This window comes from Phyllostomus discolor, chromosome 10 (genome assembly GCF_004126475.2).
Source record: "Phyllostomus discolor isolate MPI-MPIP mPhyDis1 chromosome 10, mPhyDis1.pri.v3, whole genome shotgun sequence".
Taxonomy (NCBI): Eukaryota; Metazoa; Chordata; class Mammalia; order Chiroptera; family Phyllostomidae; genus Phyllostomus; species Phyllostomus discolor.
The window spans coordinates 20,883,050-20,907,548 of NC_040912.2; the positions used below are offsets into that span (position 1 = coordinate 20,883,050).

Consider the following 24,499-nt stretch of genomic DNA (forward strand, 5'->3'; position numbering starts at 1 on the left):
TACCAGTTTAGTCTCCTATCTTAGGTTATACGCAACATATTGTTGTTACAATTCATCTTCTCTGTGTCACGATTCCCAAATGCTTACCCTGTAGCTCAAGACTCTCATGAAAATCTCAGGTGTACATACATTTTCTTCTTTGATGATTTAGACTTAAAAATTCTTGTATGTTTTTAGACAGACAAAAAAAGAAAAGAAAGAGATATACCAAATCTTCCTGGATCTATTATTTTCTTTAAATGTGGGTAATTAATAGATCATTAAACTTGAGTGACCATCTGCTAGGCATTGGACTAAGTGTGAGAGCTAAAGTGGTGAAGAAAGGCTTAGAATCCTGCCCGTCATAGAGTTTACGAGTGAGATTCACAAATATTAAGCAAACAGATAACACATGGGCTGTATAATTAATAATTACCCTAACCCCTATGAAAAGAAAGTATAAATACTTCAACACCAGGCCATAAAGTTTACATGATGTAAGATCCAATGTTCAAAATATTTTCAGCATTTGGACAGATCCTTACACAAATACATTTATTGATGCTGTGATAATTTTGGTAATGTTTCTCATTACCAACATTTTTCAAAGAGCTAAAGTTACAAAAGCAAATAAGATAGAGCTCTTCCCTCACTGAGTTTATGGTAAAATGAGGGAGAGCCACAGAAAAACTAAATATACTACATGTATACATTGTAATGTTAACAAAGTTATTAAGATACATAAATTAATGGCCCTATTAATTATTTTTACCTTGGCAGAAGATAAAAATCTGATACAAATCATAAGTTACAATAAATATGTATATAGCTAAAATAGATTATAATAAAAATGCAAGAAATTTTAAATTTTTAGTTTAACGAGGATATTAAATCATCAATATTTCCATTCATTTACTGGTGGGCATTTAGGTTGCTTTCATCACTTGGCTACTGTAAATCGTGCTGCTGTGAACATTGGGGTGCATAGGTTCTTTCAATATGGTACATTTACACAGTGGAATACTGCACAGCAAAAAGAAAGAAGGAACTCCTACCCTTCATGACAGCATTGATGGAACTGGAGAGCATTATGCTAAGTGAAATTAGCCAGGTGGTGAACGACAAATACCCTACGATCTCACCTATAAGTGGAACCTAATTAACAAAACAAACAAGCAAGCAAAATGTAACCAGAAACACTGAATTAAAGAACAAAGTGACAGTAACCAGAAAGGAAGAAGGAGAGAGATAATGGGGGGAAATAGAGGGAGGTCCATCAAAGAACATGTATAAAGGACACATGGACAAAGCTGAAGGGATTCGGTTTGAGGGTGGGAGGCAGGGATGGGTGGGGCAAGGGGGAAATGGGGTGAAAATGGAGACAACTGTATTTGAACAACAATAAAAAACATCATCAAGAATTCTACCTCCATTAATACAAATTATCGACATTTCAAGTGCTAGTTACATCTTGTACCAATTAAACATAGACTAATCAATTATCTCTATATTGTCTTACACATTCTATTTTCATATCTCAAGTGATATTTATCTGTTGAAAGTAGAGAGGTAATGTTGCAGAGCTGTTAACAATATGACATCTGGAGCCAGATTATAAAAATCCAATGTTTTGCCACTGCTCACAGATTTTGGTACTTGAATAAATTAAGTTCTCTGTACTTCTGTTTCCTCATTAGAAAATTGGATATAACAACAACATCTGATTAATAAAACAGTTGTTATAATGCCATGAGTTGCCATTGTATATTATAAATTTCTTAGATTAATGCTTAGCATAAAAGTGTTTGTTCTTACTAAAAATGAACATGTTTTGGTAGACAAAAAGGGAAACAAAAGTTAATAAAATGGTATATGCTCTTCCAAGCTTTTAAATAATATTTTGGAATGAGTCTTTCCCAGAAAAAAAAAAATGCTTACTTAAGCATTAGTTTTTCTCTTTATAAAGTAATATATATTTTGTTTGTATAGATCATTTGGATGTCCCAGCTTTCCAGAATTATCACAACGGGTGACCATTTTCCTTAACAGTTTTGACGTCAATTCCTATTGACGTAAAAGTGTATATGGGTCAGGGTTTCATCAAACTATTCAACCGCAAAAGCAATTTTTAGATAAATCATCCAGGGCAATAATGGTCTCTGAACTCAAATCATATCAACTGAGGAAAGAATGGCTGATATTTTAAAGCATATTTAGTGACTGTTTTAATTATGTCATTTATTTTTAAGCTGACTTGTAATAAAACCCATTTGCAAGTTTAATTTTTTTCATACTGGCCAAGAAACCTCAGTTTTAAGTATTGGGCTGAGTATATTTATAACTATTTAGAGAAATCTACAATGACAATTATTTTTTCTATTTATGAATTATTAAAGTTCCTCTTTAGAATACTCTAAGAAAAGCTGCAAAGCTGAATTACAATAATGTGATGTACATATAATGTTGGTAAAGATAAGAATGAACAGGCTAACAAAAAGCATATAAAATAATTAGAAGACCACACTGTACTTCCTTCAGAAGATTTTTCTTTATGCTGAGTTTTTGAGATGAGACATTTAAAAATGATTACAGTATAAAGACAAGAAATCATTCACCATAGGATGAAATGAATTGGTTTTAATGGACATAGCTTTGGGGAACTGTGAGGCCACATACAAGCTCAAGCTTTTTCTCCCTCAGACTCTTCAAGTTGGATGCAAGGAAATCATGTAATAGAAAACCATCACCCACAAAAAAAAAATGAATCGAATTTTAAAGAAACATTTCATTGAGGTTTAAAATGAGCTTTATTGTATGAAATGGTTGGTTTTAGCATGCAAGGAACTTTTCAAAAATTGTTAAGGTATAATTGGAATATTACATTAGTTTCAGGTGTTAAACATAATGAATTGACATGTATATATTCTGTAACATGATCACATCTTCCACCGTACATAATTACAGACCTTTTTTTTTTACTTGTGATAAGAACTTTTAAGATCTCTTAGTAAATTTTAAATGTGCAGTACTCTATTATTAACTATTGTAACCATGCTTTACATTAAATGCCCAGAATTTAATTATTTTATATGTAAATGGAAATGTGTACCTTTTGATCCCCTTCACCTATTTCACCCACTTATGGCAGCTACCAATCTATTCTCTTGGTCTATGAGCTAGTGGCTTTTTGGGTTTTTTGTTTGTTTGTTTGTTTTTTTGGGGGGGTGCTTGTTTTGTTTTCTTGATTCTTCATATAAGTGAGATCATGCAACATTTGTCTTTGTCAGCTTGATTTATTTCACTCAGTGTCCTCAGGTTCTGTCCATGTTGTTGCAAATGGCAGGATTTTTTTCTTTCTTTATGACTGAATAATATTCCCTTGTGTTATACACAACACTTTCTTTATTCATTTACTCACTCATTGGTGAATGCTGAGGTTGTTTCCATGTTTTGGCTATGATAAGTAGTGCTTCAATAATTTATCTTTTCAAATTAGAATTTTCCATTTCTTCAGATAAATAAGCAGAAGTGAAATGTTGAATCATGTGGTAGTTCTATTTTTAATGTTATGAGGAGCACTTATACTGTTTTCCATAAATAGCTAAACCAATTTACATTCTGACCCACAGTGCACAAGGATTCTATTTTCTTTTCATCTTCATAAAAACTTATCTCTTGTCTTTGTGATAATAGCCATTCTGACAAGTATGTAATCTCATTGTAACTTCAATTTGCATTTCCCTGACAATTAGTGATGTTGAGCACCTTTCCACATTACCTGTTGGCCAGTTGTTTGTCTTCTTTGGAAAAATGTCTGTTCATATCCTTTGACCATTTGAAATGGGATCATTCCTTTTTTTCTCTTTTGATTTTGAGTTATATGAGTTTCTTGTGTAATTTGGATATTAACAGGTATATAATTTGCAAATATTTTCTCCTATACTGTAGGTTGCCTTTTAATGTTATTGATGGTTTTCTTGGCTGTACAGAAGCTTTTTAGTTTCTCTCATTTATTTAGTTTCTCTCTTTGATGTAGTTTCTCGCATTTATTTTACTTTTGTTGTTTTGCTTTTGGAGTTAAATCCAAAAGTTGTCACCAAGACTCACATCAAGAAACTTACCACCTGTGTTTTCTTCTGGGAGCTTTAAGCTTTCAGGTCTTACATTTAAATCTTGAATCAATTTTGGGTTGATTTTTGAGTATGGTATAAAATAGTGGTCCAGTTTATTCTTTTGCATGTGGCTATTTAGTTTTCTAGCACCATTTATTAAAGAGACTGTCTTTTTCTGTTTGTGTATTCTAGGCTCCTTTGTTATGATTCAATGGACCGTATAGGTGTGGGTTTATTTCTGGGCTCTCTACTCTGTTCCATTGGACTATACATCTGTTTTAATGCCAATGACATAGTGTTTTCATTACTATAGCTTGAAATTAGTGTGATACCTCTAGCATTATTCTTTATTTGCAAGATGACCTTGGCTCTTTGGAGTCTTTTGTGGTTTCATAAAAATTTTAGGATTGTCTGTTCTATTTTTATAAAAAAAATGCCATTGGAATTCTGGTAGTGATTGAATTGAATCTGTATACTGCCTTGGGAAGTATGAACATTTTAAGAATATCAATTTTTCCAGTTCCTGAGCACGAAATATCTTTCCTGTTATTTGTGTCTTCTTCATTTCTTTCAATAATGTCTTAGCAAACATATTTTATTTTAATACAGAGGTGGGCAAAAGGAGTTTTGTAGTCACGAGTAAACAAAACACAGTTTATTCTTGTATTATTATTTATTATATTATTTTATATTTAAAAATATTTTATTCATTTACTTTTTTTAGAGAGAGGAAAAAGGAGGGAGAAAGAGAGGGAGAAGAAAGAGCAATTTGCAAGAGGTACATTGATCAGTTGCCTCTTGAATGCCTCAAATGGAGACCTGGCCCACAACTAAGGCATGTGCCCTGACTGGGAATCAAACCAGTGACCTCTTGGTTTACAGGCTGGAGCTCAATCCATTGAGACACACCAGCCAGGACTATTGTATAATTTTCAATGCGAACAATTGTAAACCTACTTTGCCAACACCTGTATTTATATTTATCTCTGATCCAGCATAAATTGAGGTTAATTGAAGAAATGCATCCTCAGTCTTTCAAATTAATTTCAAGGACAAATACCACACAGATGGCTGATTTCACAACAGTGAAGATAAAGATAATGAGCTTTGTTATCAAATTTCTACAATCATATAGCATCTGTCTTTTCAACAGTGTTTTGTCAAATCCACAACAAATCTTTATGTTTATGCATGTTTAAGGAATAGTGCAGGTGAGTATAATTACTGTTACAAAATTTAATACAGACTCTTCCTTTTAGATTACCTGTCGTTCTAGAAGTTATTAAAATCTAAGTTTCAATTTAATAAAAAATTTCCTTAAGATTAAATCACATATAGATACAAAAGAGAGCTATTCAATCTCCAAACCCCAAAACTAAAAAAAAAAAAAAAAAGACCTGTATTTTTGGTCAGTATTTTTTAAACTGTAGCAATATAAACTATGTTTAACCAGTTACATAGCTTAAAGCTTAAGTACCTGTTTCCTTGGATTTTATAGCATGCTGTTTTGAATATTCTGCTGTTAGGTAGAATCTATCTGTTGTCTTTCAAAAATACCAAATATTATTATTTGTCAAACTCCATATTAATACAGTTGAAAATCTTTGAGTGTCTTTTGTTTGCATGGCTCTGTGCAACCGTCATTATAATTTGGTGAGTAAGTCCAGTAAAGAGACAAACAGATAAATGGCTTTCAGCATATTAGAATGATGGGATGTTGCTGTAGGGTTAGAGATGGCACAGAACAAATTAGATAAATTCACTTATCTGATTTCTTGGGAAAAAAATAAAAAATATCATGACAGAATGCATATAGTCTGTCTTTTTTAAACCATTGGTGGTCCAAATAATAAAGTGAGATCATACAATATGAATATGATCTTTTTCAGGAACACTGTGCAGATGACCAATGCTAAATCAATTTCATTGTAATCCATATTCATCTTGGAGACAGCCAAATAAATTGCTAGGCTGTATTAGAGTTGCTAATTTCCCACATAAAGCTTCCATTTCAAAACTACAATTTATTTCTTACAGGCTTTCTATTTTGTGCTTTAAAATGTGTCTTGCTGCATTTTCTACGGTTCCTTAAGTGTGTATCATTCAAAATTTCAATTCAGGATGCTTAAGAAAGTTTGTCCGAATGGTATCTTCTGTAATCCATGTTATTTATCACTCACTGTTCAGTAAGACCTCTTTACAATGCCAGTTGCCTTCTTAGAAGCAACGGGAGCATTCTCCCTGATTTTGAAAACAGTCTCTTAGGTCAGAATATGCTCGCCACCCCTAAGTGACTCATGCAGTGTCTGCCATGGTCATTCAGCTAAAAAGAGAAAACAGAAACTCATGTACTTATATATTAACCTCAGAAATGATGACTGCAATGAAGAAGAGAGGTAATAGTCATAAAACCTCTGGTCCACTCTGTGCACATGCATGCATGTTCATATGTATGTATATGCATGTATCTATGTGTGTGTGCATAGGCATGCATGTCTACACATATGCAGGACTCTAGTGTATGCTCCACATGTGCCAATTTTTTAAAAATTCTCTAAATCACTCTATAGGTTAGGTGCTGTTATTATTCTCATTTTGAGAAAGACCAAACAGTGCTATAGGAGGTCTCTGAATTTCCCTCTTCCTGTGGATGTACCAAATGTACAGCTACATACAGGGCTGAGAAAAATCCAGAACCTAGCCGAGTAAACGCTACATATCAGGCAAATGAGAAAGTAAATATCCACATCTAAACATGTAGGGAAAGTCGAGATGTGCTTTCCCTGGAAACCCTGAGACATGCTTTCCCCGAAACCCTACCTTTGGCACAGTGCTATGCAGTTGGAAGGGAACCTCTAACTTCCAGATGTTTTTGAGGAGTGGAAGTTTTGAAGCACAAATCTAGTGCCCAAACTTTTAAGGCTCCCACTCAAGGGATGGGCTCCCAAAACACCCAGCTCTAAAAGCCAAAGGGGCTTGTGTCCACAAGTGCTTTAGGAGTACAGAAAATGAATAAGCAGTGTGTAATGCGCACAGGATCACCAGCCACGACTCTCCACCCACGGCCCCACCCCAGGGCTGAGGGAGCAGGAAAAATACCCATCCCCCTGTCATTCCTTGGAGGGGATTTGATTACACACTTTACAAGCAGCTGCTTGAGAGCCTGGCTTCTAATTTTCATACATCTAGGAACTGGATGTGATCTTCCAAAAGGTCCAGGGGCAGCCAGAGGGCACTTCTGTGCCTTCCACCTATAGCACGCAACAATGATAAAACCCATCACCAACGTCCCTCTGGAAGGAGCTTGCACACTCATACGGTGCCCCAGCTTTTATGGCTGCCGCTTGGAGGACATAACCTCAGATCACCTGACTCTGATGACAAGGGGCTTGTGTTAAAATTACAGCAGAAAAATACTTTTAATGTTTCTTTTTAAAATTTAATCTTTATTGAGGTGTATTTAACATGTAAAATTATGAGATATTTAAACTATACTTTGTGGTAAATAGATATATTGTGGTATATATATATATATATATATATATATATATATATTTCCTCCATCTCTAACACATCCATCATCTTATTTACTTATGACACTTAAGATTTACTCTCTTTCAAATATTACTTATATGACACAGTGTTATCAACTGTAATCACCATGTTAATATTATATCCTCAGAAGTATGTATCTTATACATGAAATTTTGTACTGTTTACCAGCCTCTTTTCTACTTTTTTTTATATGTTTGGCTTTTTTGTTTTAAATTCCACATATAAGTGATACTATGCAGTACTTGTCTTTCTCTGTCTGTCTGATTTCACTTAGCATGATGCCCTCCAAGTTCATCCATGTTGTCATAAATGGCAGACCTCCCCCTTTTAAAAATTGTTTAAAAATTTTTATTGAAGGCCCTTATTAATGAGATAAATGGAGGTTCCCCCTCTAACTTGTTCATATATATTTTCCTTTTTTAAAATTAAATTTATTGGTTTAGCATTGGTTAATAGGATTATGTAGGCTTCAAGTGTACAAATGATACATCATTTGAATATTGCACTGTGTGCCTACCACCCAAAGTCAAGTCTTCTTTTGTTACCATATATTTGATGCCCTCTACCCTTTATGACACCCCACCCTGCTTCCCTGTGGTAATCACCATATTGTTGTCTCTCTGAGATTTTGGTGGTTTGTTTGCTTTGTCCATTTGTTGCTTTCAGTTTTATATCCCACATGAGTGAAATCATATGGTTCTTAACTTCTGTCTGCTTTATTTTTTTTCTAGCATGGTTTTCTCAAGATCCATCTATGCTGTTGCAAATGACATTATTTCATCTTTTCTTATTGTTAAATAGTATTCCATTGTATATGCATCATCTTCTTTATCCAATCATCTATACTGGCTAGGTTGAGTAATGCTGTAATTAACATGAGGTTGCATATGACTTTGTAAATAAATGTTTGTAAATTTTTCAGATAGATACCCAGAGGAGGAGTTTCTAGGTTGTATGGTAACTCTATTCTTCTTTTTTTAAAAATTTTTATTTATTTATTATAATCAGAGGGGAAAGGGGGAGAAAAAGAGGGAGGGAAACAATGTGCAGTTGCTTCTTGTGCATCCCCTATTGGGGACCTGGCCCACAACCCAGGCATATACTCTGACTGGGAAATAAACTGGTGATCCTCTGGTTCACAGGCCTGCACTCAATCTACTGAGCCACACCAGCCAGGGCTCAGAGGTATCAGTTTACATTCCCACCAACAATAAATGAGAACCTCTCTTTTTTTAAGGCTGAATAATATTCTTGTGTGTATATGTGTGTGTGTATGTATATTTCACATTTTATTGACCTGTTCATTGGTTCATAGACACTTGGTTGTTTCCATACCTCAGCTATTGTAAATAACACAGCCATAAAAATGGGAATACAGATATCTCTTTGAGATCACGATTTTGTTTCCTTTGGATATGTATACAAAAGTGGGTATGCTGGATCATATGGTCGTTCTATTTCTAATTTTCTTGAGAATCCTCCATACTTTTTTCCATAGTCACTGAACCAATATATATTCCCACTAACAGGATATAAAAGTTGCCTTTTCTCTTCATCATCCTGGCCAACCAATTGTCATCTCTTCCCTATTTCATGCTGGACATTCTAATGGGTGTGAGGTAGTACCTCATTATAGTGCTGATTTGCATTTTTCTGATGGTTAGTGATGTGCATTTTTTCACATATGGCCATTTGTATGTCATCATTGGAAAGATTTCTATTCACATCCTTTGTTCATTTTTAATTGGATTGTTTAAATTTTTACCATTGATTTGTGTGGGTTCCTTGTGTGTTTTAGATATTAACCCCTTAGCAGATATATGACTTGCAAATATTTTCTCTCATGTTGTAGGTTGCTTTTTCATTTTTGATGATTCCCTTTGCTATGTACAACCTTTTTATTTAGGTATAGTTCCTCTTGTTTACTTTTGTTTTTGTTACCTTTGCTTTTGGTGTCAAATCCCAAAAAGCATAGCCAAAACCAATGTCAAGGAGACTACTGCCTATGTTTCTTTCTGGGAGTTTCAGAATTTCATATCTGAAATTCAAGTCTTTATTCCACTTGGAGTTGATTTTTGTGTGTGGTATGAGATAGTGTTCCAGTCTCATTCTATCGCATGTGGCTGTCCAGTTTTCCTAGCACCATTTGTTGAAGATACTATGCTTTCCTCATTGTATATAATTGGCTTCTTTGTCATAAATTAATTGACATATATGTGTGGGTTTATTCCTGAGCTCTCTATTCTGTTCCATAGTTCTGTGTGTGTGATTTTATGTCAATACCATTCTGTTTTGATTACTACGGCTTTATAATATAGTTTAAAATAGGAAGTGTGATGCTTGGTTTGTTCTTCTTTCTCAATATTGCTTAGGCCATTTGGAGTCCTTTGTGATTCCTTACAAATTTTAGGATTGCTTTTTTATTTCTGTGAAAAATACATTGAGTTGAATTTTTGATAGGGATCTTATAGAATCTCCAGACTACTTTGGGTATTGTGGACATTTTAACAATATTAATTCTCTGAATCCATGAGCACAGAAAATTTTTTTCATTTGTTTGTGTCTCCTAGAGAAACAGTTTTTAAATGGGAACAGTAGCTCTACCCTCAACCACCACTGCAGCTCTCCACCCATACTTAGTGCAGAAAAAGGGCAAAATGCCCATCTCTCAGTTTCTTCCTGAAAGAGGCTTAACTGCATACTTTTCCAGTTGCTGCCTGACAATCCAGTTTCTAATTATACTGCATCTAGGTGCTTACTGCAATTATCCCTTTGGGACACTGACAGGTTTTGGCATATCCTCAAATACCAGAGCCACCAGGGGCAAAGACCACAGCTTGTATAATCACAAGGGCTTGAGGGATAACCAGGGGCTCATGTGGGGCTGATCTACAAGATTCTACTTTTGTAGGGAGCAAGCCTTTCAATACTGGGGGAGGTGACTGTGTTATCTAATGTTCAGACACCTACACAGAATGTCAAGGAAGACGAAGAAGCAAGGGAATATGTTTCAAACAAAAAAAAAACACAATTTAAATCTTCGGAAACTTATTTTAGTGAATCAAAGATAAGTAATTTACCCTACAGACAGTTTATGGGAATGGAAAACAAAGAAAGGCGAGGTAGCTATAGATACCCACAAAATAGACTTTAAGCCAAAGATAACAACAAGAGACAAAGGAGGTTATTATATAATAGTAAAGCACCAATTCTGCCATTTTGACATTATGGATGAACCTGGAAGGCATTATGCTAAATGAAATAAGGCAGAGAAAAAGTGCTGCTGTTTTCACTTATATGTGGAATAAAAAAATCTCAACAGAGTAGAATGATTGTTGCCATGGAAGGGGCGAGAGGAAACAGAAAGAGGCTGGTAAAAGGGTACAAAATTTCAGTTCCAAGATGGGTAAGTTCTGAGGATCAAATGTAAAACACAGTGGCTACAGGTGAAAATACTCTATCATGTCATTGGAATTTGCTAAGAGATTAGAGATTAAGTCTTGCAGAAAAAGAAAAATCAAATATGTGAAGCGATGGATGTCTTAGTTAGCTTGATGGTAAGAGTCCTTTCACAGTGTGTACATATATCAAATCATCACTTTGTACATTTTAAATATATTCTGATTTTCTTTGTAAATTATACCTCAATAAAGCTTAAAAAAATTTCATATTATAGATGTAAAAACTGAGGTTGGGAAAGATAATTTTCTAAGGTCATACAGCTAGGTAGTCATTGACATGTCTGGGAATACAAGCAGGACTTTTTTTTTTTTTATGCTGAAGCGTGCATGTCTAGCATTGTACAATTCATCACAAAATAGCCCATGGAGAGACTGGTAAATGGCTTCCCCAGCAATAACCTCTGGTAATCTACTGTTTCCTATCCATAAAATATAAGAATTGGACTAAAGGAGATCTGAGGACCTACCCAAATTCAGTATTTTATTATTATTACTCTTTTTAAAAGTAGTGACATAAAATCATGTCTTTTCTGGATCTGTCCTCACCTCCCAGCCTACATCCACTGATTCATTAATTGGAAATTAGTGAAAAAATTCCCATGTGTCAGTCTACTCAAATTGGGAAGTAGCTTTCCTCTGATCATTTAGTCAAAGTTGGTAGAGGTTTTTTATCATGTTTGATATGAGTTTAGGTATAATGTTTTTAAACATTTAAAATTATAAATTTTAAGAATATATTATATATTCTTTAAAAACAGATGCTGTGGCTAATGGAAGTATGCTTTTCTTCTCAAAGCTTTGCACATAATAGATCCTCAATAAATGTTGAATCAAATTAACATGACAAGGTGTTTTTGAGCACCAATTTACATAAAAGGTTATGATTTAATATAGACTTGTATTTAATCCAAGTAACCTATGATATTTCACTATTTAAGCTGTGTTTCTCATATTTTAAAATGATTTACCTCATTTGGTTAATAAAATTTCAATGAAAGTTAACTTTCTTATCACCCTTGACACAGAACTAAATTTTTAGGAATGTGCACATAAATAAATGTGTAACAAGCTATTTTCTTTCAGTATTTAGTCCAGTCCAGTACTTACTAAACTAGATGCAGATTTGAAAATAAAAAGTAGGAAAAACTGTATTTCTCAGAGATTAATAGGGCCTGATGTCACTAGTTTGAAAAATGCTCAGGAAATGAGATTCTCAGGAATTTTCTTGATTGAGTTTTTATAGTAGAAAAGTATTTTGGAGCAGTACTGGGACACACATTTATTATGTTTTGTGGAATCTCTATGTTACAGTTCTGAAAGTATACTTTGAGACCACAAGAAATGAGTCATTTCTCAGAAGTGCCATAGTTATTTACCAGCAGAGTAGGCTGGAAGAATTTAAACATCTTTATTTCCAGCTAACTCATCTTCCCCATGCTCTGCATTCAGAGGCTAATTCATTTACGCATTTACTCTTTTATTAAAAAGTCATTGACTGTGTACAAACCACATTCTAAGCACTTTGATGGATGCTGGAGATACAGGAGTGAACTAAATATATATAGCTTTGACCATCACAGAGCTTACAATCTTCTGTGTCTTCACCAATAAACAATTGTCATTAATAAGCATAAGTTAGTTAGGAAATGCATGTTTTAATAATAAAAGAGAGTTAGTTGAAAATTAAGATGTTATTTCTTTTCATATTCTTTCTTTTTATTTTCTATATGTTGATTTTGTTGATCAGTAAGAATTTATAAATCAAGTTCATTTTTTGACACTTTTTGACATTAATTATACAGAGGTCCCATTGTTTCTGAAAATCCAGTGTTGGGTAAAGAGGTCTCTTAAATGGACACAGGGTCATAAAGCAATATTTTGTAAATTTCCCCACAAAATGGAAAATCTTGAGGTAGAAGATTCAGAGATTAAGGGTGAGCTATCAATTCAGGACTAAAAATTTTCATCTCCGTTACCAAACCTTGGGAATTATGTGATGGCTCTGTTAAGAAAGCCGTTTGTTCTTAAACCTCAGTAATGCTCAAAGCAACTTTCCAAAAGCCAACTAAGTTCGTTTTAAATGTCTATTACCAGTTCCTTCACTGCTTCCTGGTCCTTCCATCTCAGCCTAGAATGAGTGTTTAGCTTCTTGCTTATCTGTAATAATGGTAACTAACAAATGATCTCTTTAAAGAATGTTTACATTATAAATGCTCTTCCTAAATATATTTGGATTTTAAAATAAGAGTCAAGATAAAACAAACAAAACAAAAATGCTAAACTATGGAATTTCAGGTTGTGGTAATTTTAGTCAAATATGAATTTGAGGGGCAAGATAATCTTCAAATCACACCACCTATGGATAAAGCTGATGCTCTGTGTCAAATACATTTCTAAATGATCAAGACTACTTTTGCCTATTTTCTTACATTGTTTTATATGTAAGTATGAAAATATGTAGTTACTCTTCAGATTTTAATAATAATAATAATAATAATAATAGTGTATTATATAATAGCTATTTAATAGACCAAAAATAAAAAGGTAAACAGATGTGGTTATTTGGCATCATGTTTTATTAGGATTTTGAAATTTTAAAAAGCCTGGATACTTTTAAAATTGTATTATATAGTGTATGATGTTTTTAAGCAAAATATTAACCTTTGTGTTTTCTGTTACAATTGTAGTTAGGTTGGTTTTGGTAAACTAATGTTTATTGGATAATTGATAAATGCTTTCACATTCACCAGCCTTTGTAGGTTTTCTAATGTAAACAGATCAAAAGAAGAGGTATTAATTAATCCTTTTGAGTTCCTTTCTTCCTTCTTGGTTCCCTGCTTTCTTTTCTGTGGCTTTCATCTTTCTGCATTAACATCTGTCCAATTTAACCCTCATTACAGAAGCCCAAACTCCTGGGAAAGTAGTGGCAAATATGAAAGTTGCTCAGAGTGAGACAGAAATAAGGAAAGGTGTGCATAGCAAATAAATCAAAAGGAAATAACTTTATTTTTAGTTCAGACAACTGAATGCTGAAAGTGAATTAATAGTACTATTCAATTAAGAGGTGTATGTGTATGTGTGTGTTATTTAGGAGGAGTTGTTCAAGGTTACCCAATCAATTACAGAATACATGAAGAAAGCTATTGCTAGAGCAAATTAAGTTGGTCATTAACAACTATTCTAGTTTTTGTGTGTTTTGAGAACTACTTTAACTTTTAAGTTCTGGTAAATATCATCTTATGTGTGAATATACTGGAGATGAATTAGGAAAGAGAATGAGCAACCAATAAAGAGAAAAAGGAGAGTCTGCAGGCAGCAGTGACCAGTGGTTTTTGCTGGAGTCTGTAGCTAACAGAGGGATGATTGCATTGAAACCACAGTGAATGTCATGTGGGAAGCCTGAGCCACCAAAAGATATCTATATCAAAATAGCCTTCAGTTAAGCTGGTAAATGCACTTTTTAATAACTATCTGGTTTTGCACACTTTCTATAAAATAGGCATGGCCATTTACTGCTTTCCATTTTTATTAATCCAATGCATGATTTTACACACGTGGTTCAAAATTATTATTTTTATCTAAACCCCACTGGTTACACACACATACAATTTCCCTTTAATATTCACTGCTTTCCCCTTTCCTTTTCTTTTTTATTTTCATTTATTCTCTAGTCACCTGCTCTCAGGTTACCAAGTTCAAATGTAGAAATAAGAGTGTGCAGCTAGAAGTGGGTTAAGCAGGTGACTGATGAGCAATGACCCATCAAGGACTAAAGTTAGTAAGAAAGGGGAGACAGGTATCAGGTTTCCTGTTGGAGTGGAAATGTATTCTGAATGGTAGTAATTGCATTGCATTGCATCAAGCTTCGTGTCCCCACAATAGCCACTCATACCTGCATCGTCTCCTCCCTCTTGTTATGAGGGGTCCAGCAGTTAAATATCTGTAAAGCACCGTCTCCCAGTGTCATCATTCTCTGAGCTGCAACAGCAATAATAGTAGCAACGGCATCCAGAGATAGGCAGAGCTGTTGCTTGCAGCCACTCAGATTGCCTCCTCCCCAACACACACACACACACACACACACACACACTCCACAGATTTCCAATATCGACTCATCTTGAAATTAATCAAGGACTCAAAGCGATGAAAGAAGAGCATTAGTCGTGGACAGCAGGTATTTCATCTCTGACAAATTCAGTTCCCTTCTGAAGCTTATTGGTATGGGTAATAAAACAATCCTCTGTGATAACTAGCTTGAGTGGGAGACTGGAGGTGGCCGCGGCAAGGTGGGGGGTGAGTGGGAGGAGTGAGAGGTGGAAAAAGGGGGTGTCAAAAATGACTTTCAGCCCCCGGAAACCTCTGTCTTTCAGGCTCTGCTGCTTTTGAGTTGCAGATTTTCGGGGACTGGTAGCTGCAGGCAGCCTGTGTTGTTGATTGGAAGTGCATTTTCATCTTAGACACAGTTAGAATGGGCCGTGTGGTCTGGAAGGGGGTGGAAGTAGGGAGGAGGAGATGCTGTGAGCAGAGTTCTTGAAGCTCCACTCCTCTGGGGAAGCCGAGCAGTGAGGGAGCGTTCTTACTGAGCAGAGAGCCTGCGACTTGGGAAGGATCCTGATACCTAGCTGCCTAGTCCCAGTTCCTCTCCGGAAAAGCAGTTGCTCTCGCTTCAGAGATGCGCCCAGCCTTCGCCTGCATCACACTGCAGTAAGTTAAACTTGACATGGTTAGCAATTTGAGTGGCTTCTGGGTATGTGGTGTGGGAGGAAGGGGAGCTGAGAAGAAATGGCGAGGAAAGTTAGGAAAGCATAGCTTTGCCTTCTCCATGAGATGTTACATAGGTTTGTCTCACTGATTCTTGTCCTCGTTATGCTGTGATCGGTTGGTTATTCAGTTATGTTCAGAGGGATACCGCTGGTTGGTTAGGTATTTAGAAAGCCCCCCTCCACTGTGATTTTAGGCAGCAAAACTGGTCGTTGTCCTCTAGATTTAATTACAAGAGTGATCTCCTGAAAGTTACTAGGATGGCAGCTTGCCTTTTCAAAAGAAAATTCGTAAAGAGTCTGGCTAAGACTTTCAGCAGCCCAGTTAACTGTTAAAAGTTTCATTGCAGACTTGTGCCTCATCTGTAAAATAAAGAAGCTAGCAAACAAGGCAAACCAAAAGCCTTTGATTTACTTTATTAAATCAAAATAAAACGTGAAATAGATCTCTAGGTAACTGCTAGGCAACAGCCTAGGCGACACTGATGATATGATAAACATTGAAATACTCTTTAGTGGGCGGAACTGGCAAGATTCCCCCAATTTCTTACTACTACAATAATTCCTTCTACTTGTTAACTGGTCCCTTCCTTGTGATTTCAAAGTGGCGGTTTTAACTAATGACTTTAGATGACTTTATTCTTAGAACCAAGCAGCATTGTGTTCACTGGCAAAAAAAAAAAAAAAGAAGAAGGCCTAAAAAACTTTTAAAAACAACTTCAACTGGTTGCTCAAATTGCAGATAAGCAACTCTTTTAAAAGGAGGCAAAAATAGGTCAACGAGGGCCAGCCCATTGTAAAGCAAATGACCAATGTGAATGCCTGCAGAATGCTAAAGGTCTTTTCTAGAAGGAAAACCAGAAATCATTAATTAAAAAACCTTGGAGTATGTAACCAGGTCCTCTTTTACACTGACTAGATTTTATTAATGAAGAAAAACAAAGAATTTTTCGAGCAGAAAGGCTATTAGACTCAGTTGCAGGATCATTGAAAAAAATCACTGACTTATTATTGTCCTGTTCAAGAAAGATTATGAAAAATACTGAGATTACCCAAACCAGAAATCAGGATTTTAAGCTGGACACTTAAAAACGCTGCCATAAATTCTATAGGATGAAGGGATATCAAAACTTTGCATTGTGAAATGCAAAGTATGTAATTCTGAAAATCCCTGTCATTAGAAAAGACTATGAATCACTCTTATCCTATTATTTTCATTTAAAATTGTGTCATCATTTTTCTAATCCACCTAATTTTCATTATTTTATTGAAAATAAAACATTTTGAATGTAATGGATTACTTTGCCTATTCATGTTGAGATGTCCAGATATAATATTTTTACCATATTGAAATACCCAATTTTTTAGAGGTAATCCACCCCCCCCACACACAAACATAATTTCTCAGTACAAAAACTCTACATATGAATTTGTAAATCACTGAGTAAAATATAATTCAGGGGACATATTTGTTATGACAGAACATACATAAGGGTGATTAAATATTTTAGACAGCAATAAAAAAGAAAAGGAAACACGTACCCCAAAACTCAAATAATATGGTTGGAGCGAGTTGCAAGAAGTTCCCTGGTACTCTAGAATAGATCATTACTGAACCTATGGCATGTTTAGCCATCAAGAAGAAAAGTCAGGTTAAGAGCCTCATTGGAATTGTTAGGAATTTGGATTGAACAGGAAGTTGTCAAAACTTCTTTAAGATAGAAACAGGTAGGTGGAGTTTGAGTTTTAGTAATAACTTTGACTCATTTTGGTTGTTTTACTGGTAAGCAAACTTCATGCCCTGTCTGAGAAGATTTTAAAAACTACTTTTGAAATAAAACAATTACTTTAAGTTTTAAAGCACTGGTACATTTTGCTGGGGCAGCGCCTGACTTAAACAAGTATTTTATGAGTCATGCTTTTCCTTGCACATTATTGAAAGAAGGAATACATACACATAGCCAGACAAGCCAGGCAAAGGTAACTGCTGGTGCCTCAATTTAATTCTGCCTACTACTCATGACTATGATGCAGAGATATACACTTGAAATGACATTTTAATAATATTTTATCCTAAACGTTTCTCCTGGCTGGCTTTGGGAACAGAACTGCATGGATATGTGCATGATACTGTTGCAACATTCTCATAAGTGTAATACCTTTGGCCTATGAGCACCTGCCTGGGGGAAGCTCCAGGCAAAATTTTAAAGAAGCCACTTTCAATTGCCCCTTTCTCATCTCTGGCATTTCCCCTCTCTTACAAAACACCAACACAAAAATCTTACCTCAAGTCATAACCCCATGCACTTATTCAGCCTTGAATAACTATAATGTAGGTTCAGCACCTTGATAACATGTATGATTTACTCACCACGCAATGCATGAATAGTTCCCAGTTATCATGAGTGCACCTCTGGCCGGCACTAGGTTAAACACTTGAGGAAATCTTGTCACGTATGGGATAACAGCTGCAGCAGGGAGATGCCATTCTCTCCCATTCATAAGAGATTAATACTGGAGGGAATAAGCAAACCACCTAAAGCAACATATTTAGTAAGTGGGGGGCTAGGATTAGCCCGAAGGTGTGAGGAGTCTAACTCTTAATCACTTTAACACTTTGTTTTGTTATGGATCAAGTGGACTGAGTCTATTGTTGAGAGGGATTGAGAAATCATACCAACTGGGAGAATTCCCTGCTCTCCTGATATTCAAGGTTGAATCTACATAAATTGGGAACTAAATTGACCCCAAAACTTGGCATATTCAACCATTCCAATTTTAGTGCTCTGCTCTGGCTTCATGAACTGTGGAGAAGCAGCTGGGGACATCTTTGCCAGGAAAGATGTTGGAATTAATATGGGAAAAGAGTGGCTGAGAGATCCAAACACCAAGAGGGATGAAAGGAAAATAGGGAATCATGATGGAAGGGCTGGTATGAGACCTTGTCCAGAGCTGGTGCCCTGTGGGAGTCTTAAAAACAAACTCTTTGGGCTGCATGTGAAGATTTTTAAAGTCACAGATAAAGCCCAGACTCAAAACATCTCTTTAAATAGTTGTAAGGTCTCATTATAAAAATTAGACTGGTCTTGACTTCAGATGATCTCCTTTACATATTTTTTAAGAGTAAAAAATGACGATTCAAAGGAAAGTGGAGGAGAAAGACCAGAGGATGACTGAAGAAGTAAAACTGTGCGTGGAAATATCACTGGTTCTTGCATAATCACTTTGTGAAAATTTGCCAGGAAATTAAAGGACAACTTTAACTGGTAAGGATAAAAACAAAGTTGTTCATTTAGGTGACATTTGAAGTGTTGAAGAGAATAACATGATTCCTGTCACTCATCATTTTCTCGCAGAAGACAAACAGTAACAAGGAATAAAATGCAAATGCGATGGCCATAAAGTCAAACAATATTTCATGATTGGTCTTTCTCAGCATGCTAAATTTAAACAGCTGATATTCTTTTTAAAGCATTATCTGAGTCAACAATTTGAAATGAAGGCTTTGCTTTTTAACAGAGAATCTATATTGTATTGTAAAGTTGAAACAGGATGCCTCTGAATCAGTTATTTTGTATTGGCAATATGCCAGTCACTACACAGCAAAGAGCACAAAAGCTGTTCCGTTCAAAATCAGAGTATAAATGTTTGTACCTGCTCCTTAAGGAAAGTTGGTGCTACTGAGCTGTTGTCACATACATGCGGTGATGGATCTCAAAAATACAGTCACGTTGTTAGTCCTGGTCTTTCTCTTGTTTCCTGTCAGTTGTGACACTACAGGTTGAGGTTAGGGATAGTGTTGATTTTTTTCAGGTGGGCTTCAGTTTTCTCCTTCTTGTTTAAAAATAATGACAGGAACTTTTATTAAACACTGCATACCAATTGCTTGCATAAGCATCTTGCACATTAATCTAGGCATATGCTTATCATCCTCATTTCTATTTTATAAAAGAGAAAACAGACAAAGGGTTAAATGGCTTACAGTTAGAAATGAGTAGGATCAGAGCTGGGTTATGAATCAGACAGTCTGGCTCTAGAACCCATGCTTTTAACCAAAATGTTCCGAGTGCACTCATGTTAATTATCACTGGCTTTTTATAACCCTCTGTAAGTTCATGCTATTTGTTCACCTGTTTTTGTCTCTACTTACACGTGCTTCTGTAATTTCTTTTTTTTTTTATCCTCACCTGAGGACACATTTATTCATTGCTTTTAGAGAGAGTAGAAGGGAAAAAGGGTTTAGAGAGAGGGGAAGGGAGGGAGGAGGAAAGGAGGAGAGACACTGATGTGAGAAAGAAACATCGATCAGTCTTCCCTGGTGTCTGGACCAGGGACAAACCCACAACCTAGGCATGTGCACTGACTGGGAATTGAACCCATAGCCTTTTAGTGTGCAAGATGATGCCCAGCCAACTGAGTCATACTGGCCAGGGCTATAATTTTTTTTTTCTGACTCCAAAATTTGTCTTCTCACTCTATTAGTATTTCACCTGATGGTGCCTCTTTAGTCCTTGAGCTTCATGACCTTCTGGAATTCTATTTGGAACCTACCACTGGTTCAACTGCCCTCTGGGGTTCCCCTGACATTGGTGCTTGCCTTTATCATTGGATGTGCCACAGAGGCTTGCGATACTCTGTTGTCTACATTGGGGAAGCAAACCAAACTATTTGTCTTTGGAACATTAGTGCTGAGCAGCATTTCTCATACAATTTTGGAGGTCAATAAACACTTCCTTTGTAAACTGAATTCAAAGCGCTAATTCAGTTCCATGAAGGGATAGGCAGTTCCACCTCCACAGTCTTTACTGCCCCCTCCCCCTCACACAAGAGGCTAGAGATGGTCTTTTAAATGCAGTTTCCAAGATCTGAGACAGATAATGTATTTTAATAAGATGAACTCATAATTAGTGTAAAATTATGCAGAAGGCATTTACCATCCTCTTTAGTACTGGATATTTAAAATAAAGGCATAGCCCTGACCGGTGTGGCTCAGTTGGTTGGGCATTATCTGCAAAGTAAAAGGTCACAGGCTCAATTTCTGCTCAGGGCGCATGCCTGGGTTTTGGGCCAGTCCCCAGTTGGTAACCTATTGATGTTTCTCTCTCTCTCTCCCTTCCCTTCTCTCTAAAAACAAATAAATGAAATCTTTAAAAAGTAAAATGTAGGGCACAATATTTTGGAATATGACAGATGCTATATTTATTTCCAGATCACAATATTGAAATGTTTAATTATAGCTAATTTCTGGCACTAATGTACAAGATCTGTCCAGAAAGTATACAGCCATGAACTGTGAGAAATACATTTATTGAAGAAGATACAAGATACAAGAAACACTGTACATAGGACAATGGCACCTCAGTCCCCTTCAAAGTAGGTACCTTGGGACCTCAGACAGTTCTTCCGATGGCCATCAGCTGCTCCACTGTATTTTCCTGAATCTCATAGATGATCTGAAATCTCTTCCCTTTTAAAGGTGACTTCAGTTGTAGAGTACCAAATCTAGGCCTTAGGGGGCTGAGTCACCTAGGTGATTGCTTTTATGTTTCACAAAAAAATTGAACAAGATGTGATATGTGATCAGGCACATTGTTGTGATGAAGCTGCCAATCACCAGTTGCCTGTAGCTGTGGCTTTCTCAATTATCCAAGTGGTTTCCATAGAGGAAAGTTCAAGCTTAATGCAAAATTTGGTGTAGATTCGTTGCTTTTCTCACTCAGTCATTTTGAATGTGATGGCCACAGAGTACACATGCTCACTCATCAGCATCTACCGTGCCCACCGACTACTGCTGCCCCCACTGATTAGTACAGTGAAGTCGTCATTATTCACATATGTGCATTCGAATCCACTCTCCATGGCTGCCAGGTAACACTGATGTTGTGCAAACTTGTTCTCATTGTACAAACGATGGCTGGACTTTTTATGGACAGACCTTGGTATTTTGGTGGGAGGAACAAGTATTAGAATAAGTCGTTCATCAAAAATGTTTTCCTTTTGGTAGATAATAGAGTGAAGTTGTAAAATGGTGCCTTTTTAAAAATTGCTATCTGTACCCTTATTTTCTTTAAGAAAGAATCTTGAGAATATTATGATTCAGTCATAGCTGACGAATACTGAGTCATATCTGTGAGCAGACATTAGAAACTTGACTACCACTAATGAAAATAAAGAGATGAATGACGGTAGGAAAAGCAGACCTTACTCCCCCTCTCCTAAAGAAGCGTTTTCAGTTTATGGGATAATTTGAATTTTACTTATTAGTGATTGTATAAATTCCTTTCATTTACCATTTAAATACTGTGACAATATGAACTGGGTGGAGATCACATATGGCTTTTCAAGTATATTATTTCTAATTAAAAGTATTATCTTGGGTCAGTTAACTCTATTTTATTCTGTTTCTAATTCACATCAATCAAATATTCCATTTTAAACTGAAAGAAGGACAGATGGGATTAGAATTGCTATAGCTATTTAAAATCTCTTTCGAGTTACATCAACATAGTAAAACTCAGGATGAGGTAGCTGGGCCTTTCTTCATAATATAATTTATTTTAAGGAGCCTTGGCTTAGCCCTAGCCTCTGTGACTCAGTTGGTTGGACTGCTGTCCTGTGAACTGAAATGTTTTGAGTTTGACTCTCAGTCAGGCCGGGCACATGCCTAGGCTACAGTTCTGTTCCCAGTCTGAGCCTCCACCGGAGACAAATGATGAATATTTCTCTCACATCAATATTTTTGTCTCTCTCTCTCTCTCATAAAAAAAGTCTTGGCTTATATAATTTTTTTATTATTATTCATGATGAAGGAATTGTGGATTAAGGTCCAGAGAAATTGACTCCTTGTATAATTTCTCGAAATGCAAAAAGGCTCATTTGATGTCATCATTCCCTTCTTAAGCATATAGGGCTTAAAAGTTACTCTTTGCGTTCAAATTGCCTGACCTCAAATCTTTACTTCTTGGATGAACTTGAGCAAATAACTTAAATTTGCTTAAATCTATGCTTTAGATTGCTGTTTGTAAAACAGGGCTAATGAAAATGACATCCGAGTCACAGAGTCACATGATTTAATCAGCACACAAGGGGCTTAGGACAGAAGCACATAAATACTCAAACATATTAGCAGTTTTGTTTACTTGGGATATTGTGTCAAGGAAAGACTAAAGTGTCAATAGCAAAGAAAATGTTCTAAATCAAATCTAAATCTAACAGCACTTTTTTTAGTTGTATTACTAATAAAAAAATATTTATGAGGCTCATGAAATCTATTAAATATTATAATCAACACCCTTTTTATATAGGATCTTTTTTACTTTTCCCAAAAGGTTTTTATTGAATTACAAAAATGGTAACTTTTAATAAAGATAAGTTAGATAATACATGTTAAACACCCTCAAGAGAGTTGCTGGAACCCAGTCAACTCTCAGCAATTTTAATTCCCTTCCCTGTACCTCAGACTGTAATGAGAGGTCTGTCATTTTCGTCCTCTGACATTCTTAAAACAGTTGCAGCTATCATCCAGTAAATACCACAAAATGATACTCTGTTTTTATCTATATCTACTCCTCTGCTATTTGTACCTAAGCACACTGGGAAAATGTGAGCTCTTATGTGAGGAAATCTATTGTTACCTAAATCAACTCCTTTTGAATTACATGAACTGGAAAGGAGGAAGAAATGGAGGTGCTATGGAAAAGCATTACAGGATCCTTGACCTGAAAACAGAACATTAAGCCCAAAAGATGAGTTTGTAGTTTATTCAGCAACTTGTTTTGCTGAGACAGAATGTTAGGAAATGTTTCTGGGCTTTTGACCAAAGACTCCCTTTACTGGGTCCCTAATGAAGAGAATAAGGGCTAGGGAATTCTCGCTTGCTTGCCTTTCATAGCAAGTAGTTTAGGGATTGTAAGCAACACTCAACTACTTCTGGGAAATTTAAGGTTCACATAAATAGACAGAGTTGTTAAAAACTATCACCTTAAGAAACAAATACAAACACCGTGACACTGGGTCCCATTCCGTCCTTCAGCCAGCTCAGGGAAGGGAGAGTAAGACAATGCACAGGCACCCACCATACTGAAGGTCCTTAAATGAAAGGGAAAGACAGAAGCAAACACACCTAAAAAAAAAAAAAGGCAAGTACCTGATTTATTGTTCTTCTGATAAGTGCTATGAAAGAAACAAAAAACTGAAATAGAGAACAGAGAGCCTATTTGTTGGGGAACAAACTGGTTTCATGACTTACAAGTAACAATTACTCCCACCCTCCCATGATGCATTTAGTATTATTATTTATTTATTTATTTATTTATTTATTTATTAGACAGGTTTCTGGTGTAGATAGTGGGTAGAATAGGATTATACACCTGAAGTAATCCTTAAAAACAACACAGTGGAACTCATGGTGAATCAGAATTTTAGAATTATTCAGCAAAACATTTTCATTCAGTCAAAAACATGACTCCCACATCATTTTTTCTGTACCTTTACACTATAAGATTATTCAGCTTGCAGCAGCCTTTAAAGATTAGAAAAACGCAAGTACTTAATGTTGCTTAGTAACTTCTCTTGCCTGTCACTTTGGGCTGCACATAAACAACTTGGAGCTTCCCCACACTCATCCCAAATT

The 24,499-nt window shown here is 35.7% G+C and overlaps 1 protein-coding gene across 2 annotated transcripts in view; it reads left to right on the forward strand.

The window, feature by feature from the left end:
* The first annotated feature begins 14,806 nt into the window (after positions 1–14,806).
* Positions 14,807–24,499, forward strand: part of DGKB (diacylglycerol kinase beta) — a 601,974-nt gene continuing 592,281 nt past the window's right edge. For both annotated transcript variants that reach the window (XM_028525894.2, XM_036010554.1), the window contains exon 1: positions 14,807–15,811. The gene's annotated coding sequence lies outside the window, so the exon portion shown is untranslated. The remainder of the gene's footprint in view (positions 15,812–24,499) is intronic.